Source organism: Hemiscyllium ocellatum, chromosome 38, assembly GCF_020745735.1.
Source record: "Hemiscyllium ocellatum isolate sHemOce1 chromosome 38, sHemOce1.pat.X.cur, whole genome shotgun sequence".
Taxonomy (NCBI): domain Eukaryota; kingdom Metazoa; phylum Chordata; class Chondrichthyes; order Orectolobiformes; family Hemiscylliidae; genus Hemiscyllium; species Hemiscyllium ocellatum.
In genome coordinates, this window is record NC_083438.1 from 9129195 (window position 1) to 9139369 (window position 10175).

Genomic DNA, 10175 nt, shown 5'->3' on the forward strand with positions numbered 1-10175 from the left:
TCAACTAGCCACAAAACGACATGACCAGCTATCCCTAGTAGCCACACACGCAGACAACAAGCAACATGAATTCGACTGGGACAACACTACTATCATAGGGCAAGCCAGACAGAGAACAGCCAGGGAATTCCTAGAGGCATGGCATTCATCCACAAACTCCATCAACAAACGCATCGACCTGGACCCAATATACCAACCACTACAGCGGACAGCTGAAACTGACAACAGGAAGCGGCAAGGACAGACCACTATAAATACCGGAAGAAACATCAAAGAAGGGCTTCGCAGGAGGCTCCAAAGCACTGAAGATGTCACCGAGCCAGGGGACGAAACGTTTGCAACAAAAACTTCCAGCTTGGCGAACAGAACCACAACATTGATAATCCTGTCCACACCAACTGTGTGTGTGTGTGTGTGTGTGTGTGTGTGTGTGTGTTTGTTGCAATCAAAATTTAGATTGGGTAGTGTTGTGAACTACTGCCCTCTTTCTCTCCCTCCCAAACTGAATCCCTGATGGTTTACACATTTTGCCACCACGATTACAGTGGAGTGGGAGGTGGGGGTTGGGGTTGGGAGTGCCACAGAGATTGACAACAACAGAAAGCCCAGCAGCTCTGAAAGAATCTTAGGACAAAAATGGAAGTTGATGTTTTGGATCGAGTGACCCTTACTCAGAACTCGTGTCGGGGGACATTACATCACTTTAAACACGACAGAGACTGCCAGACTCACCACACGCAGATACACACACGAATACACACACATAGAGGCACTCGCTATTCATTGACACTAACACAGACATGGAGAGTGTCAGTATTTCACTCGCTCCATCGTTCCCTTGTCAATATTTCAATCGTTCTGTCTGCTGTGTGTCAGTATTTCTGTGTGGAGTGTAATTGTAGGACAATTTCAATCTTTGCAGATATCAAAACTGGAACAATTGTAAAGTTTGTTGAGGACGGTGTGGAACTCCAACAGGAAAGTTATATTTTGGTGTTTAGTTCAGGTGTGTGGCAGATGCCGATCAAAGCAGAACAATGTGAGGTGATGCTCTTTGGTAGCAACGACATTGAAAGTTAACATTAAACAGGCGGTACTGTTATAAAGGAGGTGCAAAAGCAGTGGGTGCTGAATGTATGAGCACAGATTATCGAAGACATCAGGACAAATGGGGTAGCGGTAAATCTCACAAATTAGTGTCAGTATCTGAGCTGGTTACAGGAGGAAGGAGTCTCCGTGCTCGCTCCCTGGGAGGTGGTGGACATGGTGTGGTGTGAGTCCACCCTCATGCCCACCGAAACAGTGGGGATTCAATTTGTAAAAGCTCAACACAAAAGGGAGATGGCATCAGGGCCACGGCTTCTAAGTTTTGCCAGAGGAAACGGAGCTGCCAGTGGGTTTAACGTGAGATTTTCCCTTCATTGAACATTGCTCCTTACTTGGTCGGTGGGTTGTGGATGTTTCAGAATTTCCACTCGAGGCGTCCCGGTCCTCTCCGGCTCACACCATGGTCCTTCCCACATGGCTGGGGAAGGGGGGTGAGGGACTGGATATCGGGCACTCCATCACCTGGCTTGGCCCTTTGTGTCCTATTCCAGGCTGTTTTTCCTCGAATGCGAGAAGGGGAGGGAAGGGGTGAGTGGCGCTGTTGTTAGTGCTGGTGTAGGTGGGGGCAGATATGGTGTGGTGTCTGAAGGGAGCCAGTCCATAGTCTTTTATCCATGTAGTGTTATTTGTGTCGGGGGTGGGAGGTTATAATGGGGGGAGACAGAGGCGTAGGAAGGTGCTGCATGCAGCAGTGATAGTGGTGAAGCATGAGCCTTGTTCTGAGTCGCTGCTGCAACAGATATACAGTGAGTGTGAGGGAGCAGAGAGATTAGAGTGACCCCTACCCTGACAGAGTGGGGAAGGTTATTGATGCTTGTCCTGTATTGCTGGACATTTCTTCAGACCGCAGATACCGCACTGAGCTGCATGGAGAGCTCAGACTATGCTCGGTGGGTCTGGTGATGTGGCCCCCCTCTGGGAAGAGTAAGCCCCCCCCCACCCCGTGCTAGCCCATCCACTAGGACCTCCGTGCCCCAGTCGACAAACCGTGGTGTAATTTCCCATTATCTGCCATTCTCGGGATAAACTGTGCAGGGCAGCTCCAAACTGAGAAAGCTCAACCGTGTGCCCATTGGCCTTTTAAAGATGGCACCAGCGCCAGGGATCACAGAATACCCAGGGTTATCTGGGCGATGGTGAGTACCTCCAGATATGATGAGTGGGAGAATCGGACTGACATTGAATGAGAGGGACACCATGGGGTGGGGGTTAATCAGAAAAGTTTGATAAGATAGCAGCAGGAAATTAGCTCGGCTTTGTGCAGTCGATCCCTCTGTCACAATCAGTGAAAATGGCTGGGAAACGAATTATTGTTAGATTCAATCCAATGAGTCGAATACACTGCTGACCCCACTCACGGTTACAAAGCTGAATTTGCTTATCCAATACTTTCCATCAGAGAAAATGAGCTAAACATGAACTACGCTTGGGAAATAAGGCAGGTAAGTTGACTGAGGTATCAGTTGGGAAACACTTTCGGACAAACAATCATAATTCCATTAGTTGTAAAATAGAATGGAAAAGAATGAACCGGGTCTAAAAGATAATGTTCAAAATTGGAGGAAGGCCAATTTTGATGATATTAGCAAGAATTTCCAAACTGGATCGGGACAGATATTCACAAATAAGGGGCCATCTGAGAAGAGAGAAGCCTTCAAAAATGAGATGTCAAGAACCCATAGAGTGTAGACAGTATGTCCCTGTGAGGGTGAAGGGTAAGGCTGATAAATGTAAAGAATGCTGGAGGACTGGAGAAATTGAGGGTCTGGCCACGGATAAGAGGGAAACATATGTCAGGTAGAGAGAGGAGGAATCGAGGTTTTTTTCCAGTATTCATTCACATGATGATGGTATCGCTGGTTGGGCCTGCATTTATTGCCAATCACTAATTGCCTAGAAGGCAGTTAAGAGTCGAACACATTATTGTCGGTCTGGAGTCACATATAACCAAGGACAGGTGAGGACGGCAGTTTACTTACTTCAAGAACATCAGCGAACCAGTTGGGTTTTTCCAAAAATCGAAAATGTATTTATCATCATAATTAGCCTCTTAATTCCATATTTAAATTCAATGTCCAGTGAGTCTAAAGCCAGTAGGAGTATACTTAAGCGGGAAATAAGGAGGCCATGATGGGAACGTGAGATAGTTTTGGCAAATAGGGTTAAGGAGAATCCAAATGCACTCTACCCATACATTAAGGAGAAAAGAGTAACGCTGGAGAGCTTTTGGGCCACTTACAGATTAGCATAGCTGCCGATGTGCGAAACCACAGGAGATGGAGGCGACACTGAACAAGAATTTTGACTGTGCAGAAGGAAATGCAAATAACAGTGGTATCGTGAAAAGTGTCTGCATTACAGAGGAGGAGATGCTGGACTTCGTAAAGCCTGTAAAGGTGGGAAAATCCCCAGGACCTGATCAGGTGTACCCTAGAACTCTGTGGGAGCGAGGGAAGTGATTGCTGGGCCCCTTGCTGAGATATTCGCATTGTCAATTGTCACAGGTGAGGTACCGGAAAATATGAGATTTGCTAACTTGGTACAACTACTAAAACCATTTAAGAAGGTTGGTAAGGAAAAACTGTCAGTGGAGGGCAAATTGTTGGTGAGGATTATGAGGCACAAGGTTTGCATGTATTTTGAATGGCAAGGACTGATAAGGGATAGGCAACATGGCTTGAAGCATGGAGAATCGTCTCTCAGTAAACTGACTGAGTTTTGTTTTGAAGAATTGACTAAGAGGATTCATTGAGGCCGAGAGGTGCACCTTGTCAATATGGACTTCAGTCAGACATTTGACAACTTTCCACATGGCAGACTGGTTTACAAGTTTAATTCACATGGAATACAGGGAGAACTAGCCATGTGGATACAAAATTGCCTCGAAGGTAGGAGACAGATGATGGTGGTGAAAGGATGCTTTTCCAACGAAGGTCTGTGACCAATGGTGTTCTACAAAGATCAGTGCTGGGTCCACTACATTTCACGATTTATATAAATCATTTGGATGCGAACTTAGCAGCTATAGTTGGTAAGTTTGCAGATAAGACCAAAATTGATGGTTTAGCGGATAGCAAAGAAGGTTTACCTTAGAGTAAAATGGGATCTTGATCAGATGGGCTGATGGGCTGAGGCGTGGCAAATGGTGTTTAATCTCGGTAAATGTGGGGTGCTGCATTTTGGAAATGCAAATCAGGAAAGGACATATACACTTAATGGTAAGGTCCTGCGGGGTGTTCCTGATCAAAGAGACCTTGGAATCCAGGTTCATAGTTCATTGAAAGTAGAATCGCAGGTAGTTAGGATAGTGAAGAAGGCATTTGGTATGCTTGCCTTTACTGGCCAATACTTTGATTGTATGAATTGGGAGGTCACGTTGCTGCGAAATAGCACCGAGTTTGGCCACTTTTGCAGTGCTGCATTCAATCATCGCTTCCCTCCTATCGGAAAGATATTGTGAATCTTGAAGGGAGTCAGAAAAGATTTACAAGGATGTTGCCAGGATATCAGCTATAGGGAGAGGGTGAGTAGGTTGGGGTGATTTTTCCTGGAGCGTGAGGGGCATGTATAGGATGAATCGCCAAGGTCTTTTCCCCAAAACTAGAGGGCATGGATTTCCGGTGAGAGGGGTAACATTTAAAAATGACCTAAGGACCAACAGAGGGTGGTGCCTGTGTGGAATGAGCTGCCGGTGGAGATGGTGGAGATTGTTACACTTACAACATTTAAAATACATTTGACTGGGTACATGAAGAGGAAGGGTTTACATTGATATTGGCCAAATGTTGGCAAATAGGACTCGTTTAATTTGGGATATCTGATCGGCATTGACGAGTTAGACTGCAGGGTCGGTTTCCGTGCTGCATATCTCCAAGACTCTATGACTCTGTCTGACCTCACTCCAATATCCCATTAATTATTCATTCCCGGAAATAGCAGTTTATGTTGTGAGATGCTATCGTAATATCTTCACTTCAGCATTCTAAAACATGTGAACACATCCTCCCATAACACTGTATCTGGGTCTCTCTCCCTCTGTCTATTTCCCAAATCCCTCCCATTAGTTGCTATTTAAACTATTGGTATTTAAACACTGACATTCAATTTTAATTGTCCTGTTTTAATTTGAATAACTGTCCCATATCTTCCTCTTGTCTTGAATGTTGCTCACCCGAGAGCATCAGCTTCCAACATTAAGAAGCTTAGAAACAATGTTCAAAATACATAGCTTGCATTTTCTTTGACTTCCCAGTAGCCTGTCCTGTGCTCCATGTTGGATAGTGGGGTTTCATCAGTTTTCAGGCACATCTTTGTAACTTGCCCTGTGCGTATCCATTGAAGGCCTGTATTAATCACTCGCTGCTGATCATGTGCTCAGTAACATGAGGAATCCCCTCAATTGTAAATGATTCATACGAGGCTTCCTATTTGCATTTAAGTGTGATTTGACTTAATTCTAGTTTTGGTACCTTGGTGGAAATGTTGAGGATGGTTTCCTGGAGGCTATGCTTTAATCTGCTGTGGGACATTCAGGAAGACCAGACGCTTTGCTGACCTACTCTGGATGGGTCATAGAGGCTGCGGTTAGGGCATCTGGGTCTGCAACATGAACAACGAATGTAGCAGAGGCTGCAGAGAGGGGAATGAGGAAACCACAATCAGATCAGCCATGGTCTGAGAGAATGTTGGAGCAGGATTGAATGGCTCGCTCATGCAACTTATTCAAATATTTCTGTCAGTAACAAGACAATTTCCCTTCTCTCCCAGTGACCCATACTGATGGGGCATGAGTCACCTCCATGTATTCCTGCGTAACAGGATCCTGGGGCCTCACCCGCACCCTGATTTCCCCCTGTCCCAGTCTAGAGCAGTTGAGTGACTGCCTCATGTTCCTGTGTCCCAGTATCGAGCAGTTGAGTGACTGCCTTCTGTTCCTGTGTCCCAGTATCGAGCAGTTGAATGACTGCCTCCTGTTCCTGTGTCCCAGTATCGAGCATTTGAATGATTGTCTCATGTTCCTGTGCCCCAGATTCAAGCAGCTGATATACTGCCTCCTGTTCTTGTTTCCCAGACTCGAGCAGTTGAGTGACTCCCTCCTGTTCCTGTGTCCCAGTATAAAGCAGTTGAATGACTCCCTCCTGTTCCTGTGTCCCAGTTTCGAGCAGTTGAGTGACTGGCTCCTGTTTTTCCATATTTCTGAGCAGCAGTTTCAATGCTCTGAATAATGTCTCAAGGTTATGCAAGGACTTGATATCAGGGCTTTTAAATCTGGGAGCACCATTACAGAAAGGTATCTAGAAACCTCCCCACCAGACATCTTTTGCAGCTGGTCTGTTATTTTTTCCTATCCCCTAAAGAAACAGCGCAAAACATATACAATCCAGCAGTGCTCCGGCAATTCTCTCACATACAGCGAAGAAAGATTAAAAAGATTGAAAGATTTATAATCGATCCCTCAACAAGCCTTACCCATTGCATTCAAACTGAGTAGATTCTCCCTTTCATTGTGATATATATCATGATGTATGGAATTGGTTAACTGAATCTGTTTGTTTGGTGATTGTGATTGATATCAGTCTCCGTGAATTATAATTACCCCAGTGGAGGGTGTCCATCTTTTAATGATAAATTAGCTCTGTTCAATATGTCACTCCATGGTATGAGTGGGAGCAACACGGATAGCACTAACAGGGATCAGTAGCTCCATAGAGAAGGGGAAGCGAGATCAGAATCTGAGCACATTAAACTGGAATGTTCCAACAATGGATCAGAATCTGAAAACAATAAACTGGAATGTTCCAACAAGGGACAGGAGTTTATCCGGTTATGTTTCAATTCTTTCTACATATTATTGGTGGCCATTGTCACCGCGGATCAAATATGCACTTTACATTATTCAATATTTTTATTATCCTATCCTGGCTATTGTTGGTGTCCCTGGTAAGTTTCACTTTCCATTTATTATTTGCATAAACCATGTGCGACTGTATTACTCTTCTTTTCAATTACTCTATTCTGTAAACATTCACTCTCCAAACCACCAGGAACAACAACAGTGAACTTCTTTCATTCTTTCTCTCTTTCTTTAGTTCTGACACTGTGCCTTGTGGGGTGAACTACTCAACTTCAACTATAAACCAGGATTCATTGCATCACTGTCCTTGCTATTTAAATATTGAAAGCTTGGAGTTCACTACAAATCCCATTTCCTTCCTCTGACTTCACCTCTGCCCTGGTCAACAACTGACGCTGAAACAGATGAGCCACATCTATGGTGATCCCTTTAGCAACGAGCTGATTACAGACACTATATCCTGACCATTTCTAATTTTAACTATCAACACCTGTAGAATATACTTTACTGGTTCATCTCATCTGCTATTTTAACTTTGAAATACAGTCTTAATGAAGCCAATAAACTGCTGCTGACTCTACCAGCTTCAAAGCTACCAAAACAAATTTGGGTCTGATACTCCATGGCTTGTACCTAAACGCAGACCAAAATCCCATCATTCCTGTTCAGATTGATTTATATTGTTTTTGGTTCTGGCAATGCCTTTCCTTTAATATTCACAAGCACTTTGTCACCTCTGTCTATGACTCTGTTCTCAGTCTCCCTCTGTTTATTACACAAAACCCTGTCAGTTGTTCACATTTAATCTGATTTCCTCCATGTCTCTTCTCTCTCAAACAACAATTGTCATATCTACTGTCGCCAATGCACACACCCACACACACATACACGCGCGCGCGCGCACAAACACACACACGCGCACAGACGCACACACACAAAATCTCTGGCCTTATACTGGTGCAGTAGAGATACAGAACCATACATTTGTCACTCACTGCATGGGTTGCAAATCTTCCCGTGCAAGACGTTTATGCAGTGCACGTATAGGAGCAATATACTGGCAAAAAATTGCCAGTCTCCCCATGCCGGGCAGGTATTCGAGTTTATAGTGTAGTCCACTTGCATGGTATGCACAGCTCTCCAATCTGGCTGGTACCTTGTCCCAGTTTATGGTGTCTGGGATGGTTCTGTGAGACAGATTCAGAATTTGATGTAACTAATCATTTCAACTGATCTGGCAATAATTTTACAATAATCTGGCTATAATGAATGCTTCCATTCTTGTGATTGGACCCACCATTGACTCACTTTTCCAATTACTCCCACTCCCCGTCTCCTTATCCATATTTTCATAACATGTTATCAGTTAACTCATTGTTTGTTTTTCTGTACCTTTCGCCTGGTGTTGTTTTGTGGCTCCCGAATGTATCGAGTGTTGGTATTGTGAAGCTCAGAACCAATGAAATGGTATGTGGGGGGCTGTTGTTCCATGTTGTGCAGTGGGGTCCAGCAGCTTTGAGACATGCCTTTGACACTTAATCTGTGCCTGTCCACTGAAAGCCTGTTTGTCCCTCTCAGATGATCATGTGGTCAGTAACATGAGGAGGCCCCTCGGGTATTATTGTAAAGGACCAGGCGTCTAACTTGTAGTTGAGGGTTTCTGACTGACTCCTGTTACTGAAACGTTATTGGAGGTGCTGCAAATGGTTCACTGGAGATTTTGCTGTGTGCTGCCCCAGACATCCAGGGAGACCTCAGGATTTGGTGACCGAACTCTGGATGGAGCAACGGGAATGTAGTGACAGCATCTGGGTCTGTAACAAGAACAACAAATGGAGCAGAGGTTGCAGAGAGGGGAAGCTCTGAAACCATGGTTTGAGTGTGTGTGGGGAAGTGGATCTGCCAAATCTGTCTGTGTTTTAACAAGGATACATGCATCCTCTCACTCTCCCCCTTAAATACACCCATGCACTCTCTCCCTCTCCTCCCCGCACACAAATACACTCCCCTCTCTCACATGCACACGCACACACTCCCCTCTCTCACACGCAGGCACACCCTGTCTCTCTCCCCCTCACGCAGACACTGCACCTCGCTCTCAAACATACATATCCACGTATACGCAAACACACATGGACAAGCACGCACACACATAAATCTGGGCTTAATTTGCATTTGCCGATTTGTATTTGCTGATACATTATATTTTGTCAAAAATATAAAATTTGTATACAGTCAGTCAATGTGGTATTTCATAAGCTCCTACTTTGGACATAAACCCAGATTGACTCCAGGTGAAGACACAGACAGACTCCAAACAAGACCTCACCGTAAAATATATTGCCTGACCGCAGGGGTCACCTCCTTTACAGCAATAATACCTGAAGGTGTCTCCAGGCAGTGACTTGAAATAAATTCCCGGTTTTCAATATTAATCAATCAAAACCTTCATCTCGATTCTAACCATTTAAATATTTAGGAGCCGTCTTCGATGTGTTCAATTCATGCACATGAGATGTACACCGTTTTGATCTTTCCTCATAAATTTTGTTTCTAAGATCTTCTCTCTCTAATACCTGATGAAGGAGCAGCACAATGGAAGCTTGTGTTTTTAAATAAACCCGTTGGACTATAACCTGGTGCCGTGTGATGTTTGACCTTGTCCAACCCAGTCCAAAGCCAGCACTTCCATATCATGGTTTTTTATTGGCTAGCTAATATTTACTCCAAGCAAATAAAGTTTCCTAACCCTATGTGCTCTTGTATTTGATCTTAATCTTTTGTCAGGCACTTTATGCATTGCCTTCTGAAAGTCCAGATATAGTACATCATTCGAATCCCCTTTGTTCACCTTGTTTGTCGCATTTACAAAAAAAGTTAGATAAATCATTCAAACATGATTTACCCTTAATAAAACCATATCGACTGCGATGGATTGTGCTTTTACTTTGAAAGTCTCCTGTTATTTTCTTAATAAAAGAAATGAACAATTTGCCTTCAGTCCCAATCGTTTACTCAAAACCTTTCATTCCCGAGTGAAGTTGGTTACTGTCTGTGTGGAGTTTGCACATTTTCCCTGTGCCTGCAAGTGTTATCATCGGGTATTCCAGTTTCTTCCCGCAGTTCCAAGTTGTGCAGGTTAAGTGGATTAGTTATTGAAAAGTTTAGGTGCGCAGAGATTGTGCTGGGGGGATTGGGGTTTGTGTGGGTTGGT